This window comes from Mustela nigripes, chromosome 7 (assembly GCF_022355385.1).
Source record: "Mustela nigripes isolate SB6536 chromosome 7, MUSNIG.SB6536, whole genome shotgun sequence".
Classification (NCBI taxonomy): Eukaryota; Metazoa; Chordata; class Mammalia; order Carnivora; family Mustelidae; genus Mustela; species Mustela nigripes.
Window position 1 is genome coordinate 14837701 of NC_081563.1, and position 16985 is coordinate 14854685.

General features: G+C 42.7%; 1 protein-coding gene across 4 annotated transcripts in view; it reads right to left on the reverse strand.

The window, feature by feature from the left end:
• PUM2 (pumilio RNA binding family member 2) overlaps positions 1-14422 on the reverse strand; it is a 102758-nt gene extending 88336 nt beyond the window's left edge. For all 4 annotated transcript variants that reach the window (XM_059405198.1, XM_059405197.1, XM_059405194.1 and 1 more), the window contains exon 1: positions 14283-14422. The gene's annotated coding sequence lies outside the window, so the exon portion shown is untranslated. The remainder of the gene's footprint in view (positions 1-14282) is intronic.
• Between the last annotated feature and the right edge of the window lie 2563 nt (positions 14423-16985).

A 16985-nucleotide genomic window follows, 5' to 3' on the forward strand; every position in this document is an offset into this window, starting at 1 on the left:
TCCAGGATCAGGACCTGAGCAGAAGGCAGCCACTCAACAGACTATGCCACCCAGCTCCCGTGAAATGTATATTTTAGTGAGTCTTTATCAGGAAGAGAATTTATGCAAATATATACATAATATAATCTTTTTCTTCATCCCCACTGTGGAGCCCAATGAGGGGCTTGAACTCACAACCCTGAGATCAAAACCTGAGCTGAGAGCAAGAGTCAGACGTTTAACTGACTGAGCCACTCAGCGCCCTGAAGAATTTAAGGTTAAACTGGCCTCGAGTCTGGGAGTTGCTTTGAAATAGTCTTCTATAAAAAGTAAAACATTAGGGGCGCCTGGGTGGCTCAGTGGGTTAAGCCTCTGCCTTCAGTTCAGGGTCCTGGGATCGAGCCCCACATCGGCAGGGAGCCTGCTTCCTCCTCTCTCTCTGCTGCCTCTCTGCCTACTTGTGATCTCTGTCAAATAAAAAAATAAAATCTTTAAAAAAAAAAAAAAAAGTAAAACATTAGATTTCACATAAGGTTGAATATCAGTGATAGATACCCAAAGATGCAATGCATTATTCTTCTTCTGAGTTTAACAGTTCCATAATAAAGCTTAATAAAATTTATATATAACAACACGACAGAAGACCATGTGAAGCAGGTGGTATTCAAGCAGGACCCTGAGGGATAAGTACAATCTGAAACCAGTCCTCCTTTTTTGAACAAAACATTTATAAACTGCAGCTTACAAAGGTAGTTACTCTCCACAAGGTTTACTGACTTAGGGTCTAAGTTATTGTATAAACTTAGTATCACTGATTACTTTCTCAACCATATTTTTGACAAGTGGCCAATGAACACCCCCCCCCCCAATTGATTTCCAAATGAACACAAACAGCTTTGGACTATTTTTAGCAAATACCATCCCCCAAAACAAACAATTTTTTTTTAAAGATTTTATTTATTTATTTGATAGACGGAGATCACAAGTAGGCAGAGAGAGAGGAGGAAGCAGGCTCCCAGCTGAGCAGAGAGCCCGATGCGGGCCTCGATCCCAGGACCCTGGGATCATGACCTGAGCCGAAGACAGAGGCTTTAACCCACTGAGCCACCCAGGTGCCCAAAATGAACAATTTTTTTTTTAATTTTATTTAAAAATCTTGAGTGAGCATGCACATGTGGGGAGAGGGAGAGAATCTCAAGCAGACTCCCTGTTAAGTGTGGAACCCAACATGGGGCTTGACCTCACAAACCTCAATATCATGACATGAGCTAAAATCAAGAGTCAGCAGCTCAACCAAGCCACCCAGGTGCCCCCAGGGAACAAAATTTATTTAACACTCCATGTGATGCCACAGACTGTACTAGGCACATTATAACTGATTCTTACCACTATCCAGCAAAGTAGATACTGTATTCTTACTCTGCAAGTAAGGTAACTGTGGCCAATTTCCATATCCTAATAGACAAAACTACTAAAATGGCAGATTTTACACTGTCAAGATTCCAAGGGTTCCATGTTCTTTTCCATACCAACCAAGCATAAACTGAAAGTCAGCTTATCTGTTAATTATACAATTCTCTTAAGCCCCCCACCCCAATCTCCTTTAGCTTACTATTCAAGTCCCCTGAACAGATCTTTACCATTTATCTGTTCATATGCAAATACTGCAAACTCAAAGTTTGGCTCAAATGCCACTTTCTCCATCAAACCTACTCCCAAACAATCTTTTTCTTAACTTCCATGGGATGTAATTTGTTTTTGTTTTTTCAATGTACTAATATCTTATTACCTGTTAAGACTTTTTTTTTTTTTTAATTTTATTTATCCATTTGATAGAGAGAGCGAGCAAGCAAGTGCACAAACAGGGGAAGCAGCAGGGTGAAGGAGAAGCAGGATCCCCACATGAGCAGATATCTGGATGCAGGACTCAATTCCAAAGACCCTGGGATCATGACCTGAGCCACAGGCACATGCTTAACCAACTGAGTCACCCAGGTGCCCACCTGTTAAGACTTTAAAACTTCTCTATTATCAGAATTAGGATAGAAAAAACATGTAGCACAATTATGCAAACTATTCTGGTCACGCCAATGTTCCATGAAATGAGGGAGGGGATCAAAGGAAGAACACTAAGGATAGTGTGTAACCAGAAGGGAAACTGATAACATTATCACCTATGAGTCCATTTAAAAACATGAGATAAATTTAGGCATATATGGGAAAAAAAAACCAGGACATAAGTGAAAAGGTAAGGTGAAAAGCAGTCTACCATTCAACTTTTGTAAAAACAGGATAAAATAAATACGTATGTACAGAGGAAACGACCAGAAACTGTGACACAACTGTTATTAGTAACACATCTGGGAAAAAGGAATGTATAATTTTTATTGTATATTTAGGAGTTACTTACTCCTTCAATACGTCCCACTCACTACTTATCTCTTCGAAGATACTTTAATATACACATGCTGGAAATCACTTAACACATTAGTTCTTATTGTCAAGTGAGCTTGGAAATCAATGGCCTTATACATGGTAGAAGTCAATCAAGTTTTTTTGTTTGTTTGTTTTTAAATATGTCATTCATTTATTCGACAGACAGAGATCACAAGTAGGCAGAGAGGCAGGCAGAGAGAGAGAGGAGGAACCAGGCTCCTTGCTGAGCAGAGAGCCTGATATGGGGCTTGATCCCAGGACACCAGGATCATGACCAGAGCTGAAGGCAGAGGTTTTAACCCACTGAGCCACCCAGGTGCCCCTCCATCAACTATTTTTTAAGTATACCTATACATGGGACACCTGAGTAGCTCAGCTGGTGAAGTGACTGTCCTGGGCTTGGGTCCTGATCCCGGGGTCCTGGGATGGAGCCCCACATGGGCGGGGGGGGGGGATCCTTGCTCAGCACGGAGCCTGCTTCTCCTCCTGCTTGTGTTGCCCCCTTCACTGTGTCAAATAAATATACATAAGCTATATATGACTTACAAAGAAACATACCAGAAAGACATCTTTCCCATAAACTAGGCCATCACTTAAAAGAAAAATATTCTGGGAAAAAAAAAATTCTGGTCTTATTCGTAAACTTTTAAGGGTTTTTAAGGAAGTATAAAGGATTTACATGCATACCCAATACCAACTATAGTTAGTATCTCTAGCCACACCTTCATGACACGTTGGGTTTTAAAAAAGCAGAAATCTACGGATCCCTGGGTGGCTCAGTTTGTTAAGTTGGCTGCCTTCAGCTCAGCTCAGCTCCGAGATCCTAGGATGAAGTCCTGCATGGGAGCCTGCTTCTCCCCTTCTCTCTCTCTGCCTGCTGCTCCCTCTGCTTGTACACCCCCCCACCCTCCACAACCCCCACCCCCGGCTCAGTGAAATGAATAAACAAAATCTTTAAAAATAAAAAAGCAGAATATTTGTAGATCTAAATATTGTCTCATCACCTGATTTAAAGGCACTGCACTTATGTAGCTAGTACTTAGTTTTCCAACCACTTATCTCAGTTAGTCCTACCCTACACTTTTGATATATTCCTCAAAGTGTTAAAAAAAAAAAAAGGAACCAACCAAATCATACCTTTTAAACCCCTCAATGTATTTGACTTTCATACTTCTAGTTTTTTTTTTTTTCTTAAAGATTATTTATTTGAGAGAGTGTAAGTGAGAGAGATCACAGAGGGAGAGGCAGAAGCAGACTCGCTGCTGAGCAGAGAGCCCAATGCAGGGCTCTGTTCCAGGACCCTGAGATCACTGACCTGAGCAGAAGACAGATGCCTAACCAACTGAGCCACCCAGACACCCCCATATTATTTGCTTTCAAAAAAGTAAATCTCCTAGTATTGTTTCTGCTGAGAAAGTACTGGCAAAGTTTAGAAAAAAACATGAACTGTTTTTCAGGTATTTTTATTTTGTTTTTCAAAGATTTATTTGGGAATGCCTGGATGCCTCAGTTGGTTAAGCACCTGACTTGATTTTGGCTCAGGTTATGACCTCAGGGCCTTGGGATTGAGTCCCATGGTTGGCTCCATGCTCGGTGCAGAGGCTACTTGAAATTCTCTCTCCCTCTATCCCTCCCTCCACTTGCCCTCGCTCTGCCTCAAATAAATCTTAAAAATAAAAAAGATCTTTGAGCAAATGCACTTGTGAGCAGGGCGGGAGGAGAGGAGCTTAAGCAGACTTCCTGCTGAGCATGGAGGCTCTGTTCCATCATGACCCTACTAGGATCATAACCTGAGTTGAAACCAAGAGCTGGACACTCAACCAACTGAGCCACCCAGACACCCCATAGTGAGCTGTTTTGTTTTTAATTTTCTATTACTCCTACTGCCCAAGACTATCACTGATCTCAATCCCAAAGCCAAAATACTCCATCCAGTTCTATGTTTTCATTCCTAACAACAATGTGAACAAATTATGACTGAATGAGATTAACCACTAAAAGAAGCTAACTTTTTAAGTTTTGTGCCCTGAAGGCTTAACCATCAGTAAAACATACCACAGTAAGATTTGGCATGAAGCACCCCAACTTCAAGGCCACTGGTTCTCAAACCCTCAGTGCATCAGAATCTAGGCAGAAGGGCGCCTGGGTGGCTCAGTGGGTTAAGCTGCTGCCTTCAGCTCAGGTCATGATCTCAGGGTCCTGGGATCGAAGCCCGCATCGGGCTCTCTGCTCAGCAGGGAGCCTGCTTCCCTCTCTCTCTCTGCCTGCCTCTCTGCCTACTTGTGATCTCTGTCAAATAAATAAATAAAATCTTTAAAAAAAAAAAAAAAAGAATCTAGGCAGAAGATTTAAAACTGCACACTCAGTTCCCACTTATATAAAACTTATTTGAGTTAGTCTGGGCAGGGAAACAGGTGCAGATTTTTACTGTTTTGTTTTTTTTTTTTAAGTTCTCCAGATGATGTTCCCTGTACAGCCAGGACTGAGACCCTTACACATTATAGAGCTAAGAAATATATCCACAAACACCCTATTGCTTTTCCAAATAAAAAATTCTGAATCATTCATCATGATGTAACAGAAGAATCTCAATCAAAAGATCAGAATATAGTTCTTTCTTTGTCCTAAACGAGGTGAATGATCTCAGAACACTTGAACACTGGTCGTGTTTCCCCACTTGCATATGAGTATATGCCTCCCTCATAGGATTATCATGAAAAATAAATGAAATAATATATGAAATTAAGGGGCGCCTGGGTGGCTCAGTGGGTTAAGCTGCTGCCTTCGGCTCAGGTCATGATCTCAGGGTCCTGGGATCGAGTCCCGCATCGGGCTCTCTGCTCAGCAGGGAGCCTGCTTCCTCCTCTCTCTCTCTGCCTGCCTCTCTGCCTACTGTGATCTCTGTCAAATAAATAAATAAAATCTTTAAAAATATATATATTTGAAATTAAAATATAAGTGCTTTCTAGAGTATTAATGATCTACCATAATGAATGACTATTTTCTTGTTTAAAAAATCAACATAAAATCTTCTAACTAAGGAATTAACTTTACATAAACACCAACATGAAAAGAATAAACTACAGAACATTTACTGCAGCACTGCTTGCAGTGGTTAAAAATAAGAACTGAACAAGAAACCTCTGAAACTAGTAATACACTATATGTTAATCAACTGAATTTAAATGAAAAATAAAAACATAAACTCAACAGAAAAATGGTTTAGCAAAATAAAAATCTATATACTGAATGTTTTAAGATACAGGTACAAATTGAGTAAAATGTCTGTGATAGTAAATAAAAATACCTAGTCACCTAAGTTGTATCATATGAAGCCATTTTTGTTTAAAAGAAAGGAGTAATACAATTATGTATCTGTGTGGACTATGACAAAATAAGCACTGAATTGAACTCTGATAGGAGAGGAGGTACTTACTGGCTTTATCTTTACATTTTTTCTGTGTTGTAATGCTCATTAAAGTTAGCAAAACCAAGTTGTTTTGTTTTTAAAGGTCCTGTATTAATACTATTTAAATGTATTACAGTTCAGAGACTTTATCATAGAATAAAGTACAAGTAAGTGATCCTGTGTTATTTTCAATTCACTTTAGTACTAGGTTGAATGCCCAACAAGTGAAGACTTGTCTCAAATGCTCAAATAGTTATCTAATAATTTTCAACTGTTACAAATAATCAATCAGAACCAATATAGCACCAAGGAGAAACATCCTAAAGAAAAGGCTGTAACAGAACTAAAGGAAGTCATTTCAGTGCATGGTCTGAGACAACTGAGAAAAAATAAAAACCATTCAAAACAGCAGACTTGAATGCAGTTTTAAGATTTTTTTTTTCCTAAATGTTTTTATTTTTCTTATGAGAGAGAGAGAACACAAAAGCAGTGGGAGCAGCAGGCTCCCCACTGATCAGAGAGCCTGATAAGGGACTCAGTCCCAGGACTTCAAGACCTGAGCTTAAGAACACTTAGTAGAGGGATGCCTGGGTGGCTCGGGTGGTTGAGCTGCTGCCTTCGGCTCGGGTCATGATCCCACCCTCCTGGGATAGAGTCCCACATCCGGCTCCTTACTCCACAGGGAGCCTGCTTCTCCCTCTGCCTGCTACTCTGTCTGCCTGTGCTCCCGTGTGCAAGCTCTCCCTCTGACAAAAAAATAAATAAATCTTCTTTAAAAATTAAAAAAAAAAAAAAAAAAAAAAGAATACAGTTAGTAGATAGACTGAGTCACCCTGGAGTCCGGTACTTTTTTTCTTTAGACCACAATTTTCCAAAGTGTTTTCCCTAATCACCAATTCACAATGTTCTTTAAAATAAGGTTCCCTGTCCAATACACTGAAGATACACTGCTCCCTGGTATCCATTTGTTCTTTTGCAAGCTGAGCACATGGTCATTCCAGAATTCATTCTCACACAGGAAGTCCTACAGTTAAAACTGCTTAACTTTAATCCAGTATTATCATAACTTTCTTCTGTAAATATGTTAATGCAAAAGAAGTTATTTTGAGCAGTATTTCTAGTCATTTCTAAGAAAAAGGAAAAAAAAATGTTAACATTTCAACTCCCTTAACTTTTGTCTAGGAAAAGCCAAAACTTACAACAGTTAAGTTTTAGAATATGTTCAGTCTGTGATGACTACTATGGGTAGTCTATGAAAAAAATATATGAGCTGTACAAACTTTTCAATTAAATAAGAGTAATCTTTTAGGTCGTAAGTATGAGTTGTGACTCTTAAATCCCTCAAATATTCATGAACAAGCCTTGAACTGGTGATTACTTTTTTCCCAGTAACTTGAAGCGAGATGACCTAACCAGTTTCTTTCTTTCTTTCCTTCTTTTTTAACCTAATCAGTTTCTTAAAGATGTTGGAGGTCTAAAAAACTTTTCCAAGTGCCTGTGTGGCTCAGCTGGTTAAGCGTCTGCCTTCAGCTCAAGTCCTGATCTTAGGGTCCTGGGATTGAGGCCTGCATCAAGCTCCCTGTTCAGCAGGGAGTCTGTTTCTCCCTCTGCCTGGTTTCCCCTGCTTGTGCGCACTCTATCTCTGACAAATAAACAAATAAGCCTTAACAATAAATAAATAACTTAAAAAAACAAATGCCTAGAAATTCAGACATTTCAAACAAATGTCTGAAAAGAGAAACCAAATCTGTTAAGTTTTGAGGATTACCTAAATTATATACCAAAAAAAGGCCTCTGAAGAAATATTCCTAAGCAGAATTTAAATGAAATTTATATGCATTTAAGTCTAAAAAAATTTTTTTAAGTAGGCTCCAAGCTCAGTATGGAGCCCAACTCAGGGCCTGAACTCACAACAACCCTGAGATCAAGACTAGATGCTTAACCTACTGAGCCACTCAGGCGCCCCTTAAATAAAAATCTTTTTGAAGATTTTATTTATTTGAGACAGAGAGAGAATGCACGAGGGGTGGGGAGGTGAAGAGGGAGAGGGAGAAGCAGACTCCCCCACTGAGCGTGGAGCCCAACATGGGGCTGATCCCACACCCGAGATCATGACCTGAGCCTGAGGGAGATGCTTAACCAAAGGAGCCACCCAGGCGCCCCTAAACTGAAATTTTTGAGGGAGGGGAGAATGCATGCATGCACACAAGCAGGGGGAGTGCACAAGCAGAGGGATAAGCAGGCTCCCACTGAGCAGGGTACCCTACCATGGGGCTTAATCCCAGGGTCCCGGGATCACAACCAGAGCAGAAGGCAGATGCCTAACCTACTAAGCCACAGAGACGCCCTGTCTAGTCATATCTTCTCAATTTTCCCTACTTCCACGTCAAGTTCTGCCATTCTCTCCTATCAGGGTCATTACCCACACTAATCCCTCTCGATGAAGCCATTTCACCTATCCCTTGACTAAGTTCATTTCTCCAAGTCTTTTTTTTTTTTAAATTTTACACTCAATAACAAGGACCTGGTACCTCCGATATCTAAACAAAGTCTGGGGGTGCCTGGGTGGTTCCGTGGGTTAAGCCTCTGCCTTTGGCTCAGGTCATGATCTCAGGGTTCTGGGATCAAGCTGGGCATCAGGCTCTCTGCTCAGCAGGGAGCCTGTTTACTCCTCTTCCTCGGCCTGCCTCTCTGCCTACTTGTGGTGTCTCTCTCTCTCTCAAATAAATAAATCTTTAAAAAAAAAAAATAAAGGAAGTCTGGCACATCAAAGGCCTACAAATCTCAAAAATATTGTCCAAGTTTCTGGTAGTCTACCTTGATAAGAAAATAAAACTTTGAACATCCAGGGTAACAAATGGAACTGAATATTCCTCAAATAATAATCCATGACTATCTTCTCAAACAGACTCACAATAAAAACTAGCAAACGGGGACGCCTGGATGGCTCAGTGGGTTAAGCCTCTGCCTCTGGCTCAGGTCGTGATCTCAGAGTCCTGGGACTGAGCCCCGCATTGGGCTCTCTGCTCAGCGGGGAGCCTGCTTCCCCACCCCCCCCCACCTCTCTGCCTACTTGTGATCTCTGTCAAATAAATAAATAAAATCTTTAAAAAACAACAACAACAAACTAGCAAACAATTTATCTTTGACAAGTTCCTAGACTCAGTACTCCCCTTTCTACTAGTGTAGGAGTGAACAAAGGGACGTTAAGACTTTCCCTTGGATTCATTTTCAGCAATCTATTACACTTGAACTGCAAGGTGGTCCAAGAAAACATCTCCAGAGAAAACTTTAGCTATCATCTTCTCAAACTTTCAAATCTTATTTATATCAGACTGTAAAGATTCAGACTGTACTACAGAAAATTTAGTATTTTACATTTATTCAAACTTCAAAGTGCTGACAGATACTAAACAGATGGTAATAAATGGTCACCAAAATGGAAAACACAAGTGGCTCCTACCTAAATACTAAAAATGTCATTTTTAGTATTTAACAAAACCATCCATATTTTTCTCTACCTACAATTTGCCTTATCTTATCTGACTGCCTAGCAAAGACCTATACTTAAGGTCAGCTTATTTCTACTATTTATTCACCCTTTTCAATGTCTGAATGAATAAAACCAGTAGCATTTTACAAAGCTGAGACAGTATTCCATTGATCCCTAAGTAAGTCTTTCAAAACCACTGCCTAAAATCACAAGACCACCACCTTGAGATCTAGAGCTCTTAATATGAGATAGATACAGTAGAAATCACAAAGATCTGGGGTGCGTGAGTGGCTCAGTTAATGAAGCACCGACTCTCGATTTGGGCTCAGGTCATGACCTCGGGGACCTGGGATGGAGCAGTGCACTGGGCTCCATGTTCAGCAGGGAGTCCACTTGAGGATTCTCTCTACCCGCCCATCTTGTGTGCTCTCTCACTCTCTCAAATACATGTATGTTTTAAAAAAAAAAAAAAAATCACAAAAATCTATCTTCAAGGATGGTTTTGAAGTGTCATTTTATAGTCAATTTCACCAAATCCCTTCCTGGAATGCAAGTTTTATGGTTCAAATGTTACCTTTCACCTTAGGTAGGCAATAACGACTGCCTTTTTTCTTTCCCTATCCCATTGTCAGTCCAAAGTATTCTGACATTCCAAGTACTACCTACCCCTTTTCCCTTCACACTTCTTCCCCTTTTTTATGCTTGCCAGTTACAGTGAAATCCTGAGATATGAACGTAAGGTGTACCCATTTGTATGTTTTTCTATTACTCTACTCCATTTTTCTAGTACTCTACTCCAACATCTTTTATCTCCCAGAAGAGAATAGTAAGTGAATAAGAAGTAAAAATCTATAATATGTAAACTAAAAGTGGATTGGATTACAGTAGCTGCATTTGCAGAGGTGAAATATACTAAAGAAACCATGACTTTACCAATGTGCTTGAATAGCCCACACTTTTTTAATTCTTTAAAGCACTTTAGAAAAATACAGAAAGGAGCCAGGAAATGGTCAAGTAAAACTTCATTTAAGAAAAAGGTCAACAGGGGTGCCTGGGTGACTCAGTGGGTTAAAGCCTTTGCCTTAGGCTCAGGTCATGGTCCCAGGGTCCTGGGATCCAGCCCTGCATCGGGCTCTCTGCTCCGCAGGAAGCCTGCTTCCTCCTCTCTCTCTCTGCCTGCCTCTCTGCCTACTTGTGATCTCTATCTGTCAAATAAATAAATAAAATCTTTAAAAAAAAAAGAAAAAGAAAAAGGTCAACATGGGGTGCCTGGGTGGCTCAGTGGGTTGAAGCCTCTGCCTTCAGCTCGGGTCATGGTCTCAGGGTCCTGGGACTCAGGACTTGAGACCCTGTGTCTCCGGCTCTCTGCTCGGTGGAGAGCCTGCTTCCCCTTCTCTCTCTGCCTGCCTTTCTGCCTACTTGTGATCTCTGTCAAAATAAATGAATGAAATTTTTTTTTTTAAAAGGTCAACAAGGGCGTCTGGGTGGCTCAGTCAAGCATCTATCTGCCTTTGCTGCCTTTGGCTGGGATCCAGTCCTGCACTGGGCACTGGGCTCCCTGCTCGTTGGGGAGCCTGCATCTCCCTCTCCCTCTGCCTACTTGTAGCTCTCTCTCTCTCTATCCCTCTGTCCAATCAATCAATCAATAACCCCCCCCCAAAAAAAAGTCAAGGGAAGACAAAAATGTCCACAATTTCATTAAGAATTAAATGACTTGGGACGCATGGGTGGCTCAGTCAGTTCAGCATTTGCCTTCAGCTCAGGTCGTCATCCCAAAGTCCTGAGACTGAGTCCAGCATCAGGCTCCTTTTTCAATGGGGAGCCTGCTACTCCTGTCTGCCACTTCCCCGGCTTGTGCTTGCTCGCTCTCTCTGACAAATAAATAAAATGACTCTCTAGTAGGTGACACTGTTTAATTAGACAAGTTTTAGCTTTCATTTATAAAGTAGCTGAGTTGGACAAAAAAGTCACTAAGGAAAAAAATACACTAACTTTGTCTGGTAACATACCGCTACCTGAAACTCTAAGAAGAAAAAAGCATTTACCATGAACCTACTACCTATGTACTACTTCTATACTGTTTCATTGGAAAGGCTTCAAAAGTAATCTGCAAAAATTCACTTTCCCACTACAGAAACAATACATTTCAAGTGAAAAAGGTCCATCTATATTCCTAAATATAAATATCATTATTAAAATATTAGCTTCTAGGGCACCTGGGTGGCTCAGTGGGCTGGTCTTAAGCATCTGCCTTAGGCTCAGGTCATAATCTTAGGGTCCTAGGATCGAGTCTGGCATCCAGCTCCCTGCTCAGTGTGGAGTCTGCTTCTCCCTCTGTCTTGTTCCCTCTGCTCATGTTCTGTCTCCCTCTCAAATAAATAAAAAAAATCTTAAAAAAATATTAGCTCCTAAATAATGAGGTCTGAAGGGAAACTTTTCCACCACATCAGAATTCAGAAGTGAGAGACACAGAACTAGACTGATAGCAAGCAATTTAAGTTTCTCCTTTTACTGACCAAGCTACAATCGAATGACTAATTTAGACCTAGGCCAGAGAGGTTCCTACCACCACGCCCCTTAATTATCCTAAACTGGTCACAGATAGCACTGGACAACTGATGGTCCTCCAAAAAGGGGCAGTCTATCATGGTGGCTGGCCTCAAGAAGCAGAACAAAGCACTTTCTGCAGGGGGCAGACTTCCAAAGAGAAAGAGAGGAAAGAGGCTAAGCCATAGTCTTAACAGTTCCTTCTTACAAATTCATCAGGCCAGAGTGAAAAAAGCGGGACAAGAGGGGCCAAGCCGGACTATTTTTAATACCTTCTCAAAAACAGCAAGAAATCTACCTAATACATCACAAACCAATTTATTAATTATTAGTGCAATTTTTATATTAATCATACACCTACCAGTAAAACAGCCACAAACTATGAATTCAAGCCAGGTATTTAAATTCAGGTATTTAAAATAATCCTAAATCTTAAAAACATGAAAAAAAAAATAGAGAATAGTTTGCTCTGTTAGAAATCCAACAAATTGAAAGAACCTGAGTCCGGGAGACAGGAACCAACATCCACTTGAAATTATGAAAATCTTATCAATATCCATAGAAAGCAAGACTATCTGGTCACTGACCAGATTGGCTTTGATGTCACACCTGGCCCAAATCCCTGATCATAGTTGCTTCTGCTAAGTACATACACAGGAAGACAAATTATTATTTCAACACGAGGAGGACTTATAAACAAGTATGGAAGGTTTAAGGGACACAAAATCCTAGTATATCTTTGTTGAGACTGCATAGTTTGGCTTATATGCTTGTAGTGCCAAAGAAAAGTTGGTCTATTAAAGTGGACAACCTTGTAAGACCAATTTAAACATGGCAGTAATTTATACTTTTAAGCTAAAACCTTACTAAATATTAAAACGTCTAAGGGAACTTTACACTCAAATTAAGAAAACTACGTATAAAAATTAAAGTTTCAATTTTCTTGAAGATGTTCAAGTTTGTTAATAGCAAATTTAACTTGAAGATTAACAGCCAGACTTGTACAAATAAGAAAAAGGAACTTAAAAAGCTTAAAAACCAGGATTCTGAAATACAACTAATTTATTAAATCAGTGTAAGTCTTTGCTGGGTAAAAAAACCGCCCTTCCGGACACCAAAAGACAATTCTAAATAAATAAAGTTCACCAAAAATTGAACTTTAAAAGACATTCATGCAAAGGGAAATATTAACAACTATTCACTATGCCTGTGCCAATGAAGCAAATCCTCTATTTAAAAAAGTATTAAAAGAATAACAACAGAAACGTAAGCCCATTAAAAATATTTGTAATTGTATTCTAAATAGGATTTCTAACCAGAATTCCTTAAATTGTCCTCTGATACTCCAGGTCACATGGTGAGTCACCTATTAAACACGAAATCTAAGCAGTAAACAAGCTTTTAAAATCCTTAGGTAACTTCCTTTATTAAAACTGTTTTCTTGATATACCTTTACAAATATTAACAGTTCTCTTAAGCGTTTAAAAGCATTTGTCTAATAAAGCTTTCTCTAAAAAACCGAAAAAAAAAAAACCCATCACCACTTTTCTTAAGATCTCACAATACCCGAAATACTGATTTTAACTGACATTACTGTCTTATTACACCTTATATGCTGGTAATATTAACCCTCACGATGTCTAAATATGTGTTAGAATGAAAACCTAAGTTAAGAAATAGGGTTTTCCCTAGCTGTGTTCTCAGAAGCAGCCTAACTTTTACAAGCGTTTGGGATAAAACTTTTAACAATTATCCGCAAATTTGGCCCAAACTAACTACTGCTAAAATGTCTGAAGCCTCTAATCTTTTCTTTCATTTTAATTTCTATATCTGAGTGTCAAAGCCTGTTCCAGGAACGAACATAACATTGCTTAATAATAGCACCTAAGAGTCTAACTAACCCAAGTCGCTGTTCCTTTCATATCCACACCTGTCTGCCGAAAGCTTTTCCTGGACACACTCGGGCCCCCAAGAATTCCCGTATTTGTTTTCATAAACCCACTCCTTCCTCTTCGCCCACTTCCAACTCGCACACTTCTCTGGATCTACCGTCCTCCCCCCTCTTAACGACCATGGGCTGAACGGACAGCTCGGTCCCTAACCCCCAGCGCCCAGAAACCCAGGACTAGTGGGGTGGACCCCCCAGCGCCGCAAGGCAGAGGCGTGGGGGAGGAAAGGAAGCGGGAGAGCCGAGCACCCCCCCGCCCGCGCCGGGCGCACACCCCCTTCCGGCACCCCTCCCCCCGCATTGTGCGAGCGGGCCCCGGGCCCCAGGCCGCAGCTGCCCTGGGTTCCCCCAGGCCTGTCCGCCCTCCCGCCCTGCGGGCTGCTCCCGCCGAGACGGCCACACAAAGCCCAGGAAGCCAGCTTCTGTGGCGCCAGAGCACGGGGAGAGGGAGCAAACGCGGACTGACTTACGGGGCTGCTGCGGCCGCGTTGCCTCAGCCGGAGACACCGACCGTTGGGCACACGGCGGCGTCGCTCTTGGCCGTCCTTCCCTCCTCCGCCTTCGGTGGCGGCAATATCTTCTTTCTCCACCTACCTCCCTCCCCCCCACCCCACCTCCTCCTTCTCCTCCCCCTCCTCCTCCGAACCACCGAAGTACCGAGGGTGAGACACAGAGACTCACAACAACATGGCTGCCACCGCCGCCTCCCCTCCCCTCCCCCCCCCGCCCACCGGCCGCGCGCAAGGCACTCCGGGAGAAAGGGGAGGGGGGAGCACTCACCGACGTGCGGCTCTTCTCAGTGGCTTTCGTCGCTTCTCCCGCGCTTCTGGCGCCGGCCGGCGGGAGCTCTGCGCGTGCGCACGCTCTCTGCGCTCGCGCGTTTCGACCGTCCCTTAGGCGTGCGCTCCCCCGCCCTCACCTTGCGGGCTCGCAGCTGGTGCTAGGCTCGGCGGGTGCGCCAGGCGGGGACGCGCGCGGGAGCTCGACCGGCGCAGGCGTGGTGTCGCCGAGCTCCGCGTTCGCCTCTGTCTTCCCGCGTGCAGCCTCGACTTCCGAATTCGCTTACCCTTCGCTTCCTCCCTGGTAGCTCATTGTTCGCCGCTGCCTGTGCGGATGTCAGTTGCCTGTGACCGCGCAGTACTCCTCGAACTTCGCCTCTGGGGTGCTGGCACCCACAGGAGCCGGACAGTAATCCAGGCCCTTAGGGTTCATCCTTCCCCTCTCCCCGCAACAAGACGATGGAGACGCATTTGGGGTGGGAAAGTGAACCCCTTAAAATGGACTGTCATTCTAGTTGCCTCCTGGGCAAGTGGACCCAGCTCAGCACATTGCCGGCGCGCAGTGCTTGGCCGGGGTAAACACAAAGGAGACCCAGGTCCTTCTGCTGGGCTAGTGATTCTCACTCGCCGCCCGATTTTTCATCACCCGCGCTCGCCAAGTGCACCGTCAGGTCCGCACACCGATCCCCACCGCAGCAGTTAGGGACCGATCCCGCGCTGTCGTCCTGTCCCTGTGGCTTTGGTAGTGATGATTCCAGGCTTGAGACCCAACCGTAGTCTGGCCCTGTCACACAGCCGACATGTGGTAGGGGCACCGGCACTGTGTTGTTCTCCATGGTTGGCACAACTCTCTGATATTCTGTAGTTCTGAAAAGGAGTGCTGTGTGATTTTTCTTCCTGGGCGACTGTAAGCTCCATGATGGGCTTGCAGGAGAATGAGTGTTTTATCCACGCGCGGGCGCGCGGGCGCGTGTGTGTGTGTGTGTGTGTGTGTCCCAGGGCCTGGACCATAGTAGTGTTCAAAGACTATATGTTGAATGCCTGAACTTCTCGGTTTTTAATTATTACTGAAAGCATGTGATATCTGAATCTGCCTCAAGACTTTTACCTGTGGCCCACATTTCAGGCTTCTAGATATTTCCAGCTGAATATTCTTCCTGGCACCAAACAGAAACAACTTAGACCCATCGCCCAATTCTTGTGTTAGCTCAACAGTTGGTATACCACAACCGATTGAGTACCCCAAGTTAGCCCTTTGATACATCCTTGTCTGTTTCTCTTATACCTTTCTCCCCATACCGAATTTTCACTTCCCAAATATTTCTGGAGACGGTTTTTCCTCATTAATACTAGCCTTGCTTCCCAGGTCTGGATATCTAGAGCGAGCTCTTACTTTGCTTTCTTGTGTTCAGTCTTGTTTGGTCTAGTCAGTTCTGCTCCCTGCCATCTAAAATGAACATCTGATTCCTGGCTCTTTCGCCTCTCCTTTAGCCATTCCATAGCTTCCTATCACCCACGACAGCATTTCCCGAGTATGTTCTATTCAATACTAATAGATGTTCCTTCAAGAAATGTCTCATGATCAGGTAAGTATGGGAGACACTGAGATGCGCATACGTTGCCTTCTTCCCCTTCCACTGGGCTGATAATAGCTGAAGAGTCTTTATGTACAGTTGCCTCATCCAGGTGGAAATTGATGGAGCCATCAGAGCCCTCCCTCAGCATGTGGAATTAGGACTAAGAGACCCCAGTATCCCTCCGGGAAGTCTCTTGAACCTGGCACCTCTGGGCTGATTTTTCCCACAGTGTGGAACCCATAAAGAAAACTGGAGTTGAGAGAGGAAAAGAGAGCCCGTTCTTCCTGTACCTTGCTAGCAGCTTCTACCCTTGGATTCTGAAACACATTCCTGGATCATTTAACAAATTCTGCTTTTTTTTTGCCTAAGCTAAATGAAGTCAGTTTCTATTACAACCAAGAGTCCTAACTAAAAGCTATGTGAAAACCATCCTTACTATTTATTTAGTGCTTACAGGATATAAGCTTTGGTAGCCACTTTGGTAGTGGTGATTCCAGGCTTGACACCCAACTGTAGCTTTGGTAGTGGTGCTAACAGTAGGTAAGCACTAAAGCACTTTTTTATCCCCCCAAAGATTTTATTTATTTATTTGAAACAGAGAGAGATCACAAGTAGGCAAAGAGGCAGTCAGAGAGAGAGAGGGAGAAGCAGGCTACCCACGGAGCAGGGAGCCTGATGCCATGTGAGGCTTGATTCCAGGACCCTGAGATCATGACCTGAGCTGAAGGCAGACACTTAACCCACTGAGCCACCCAGGTGCCCCTAAAGCACTTTTCATACATTATTTCATTTAATGCTCCCAATATCCCCAGGAACA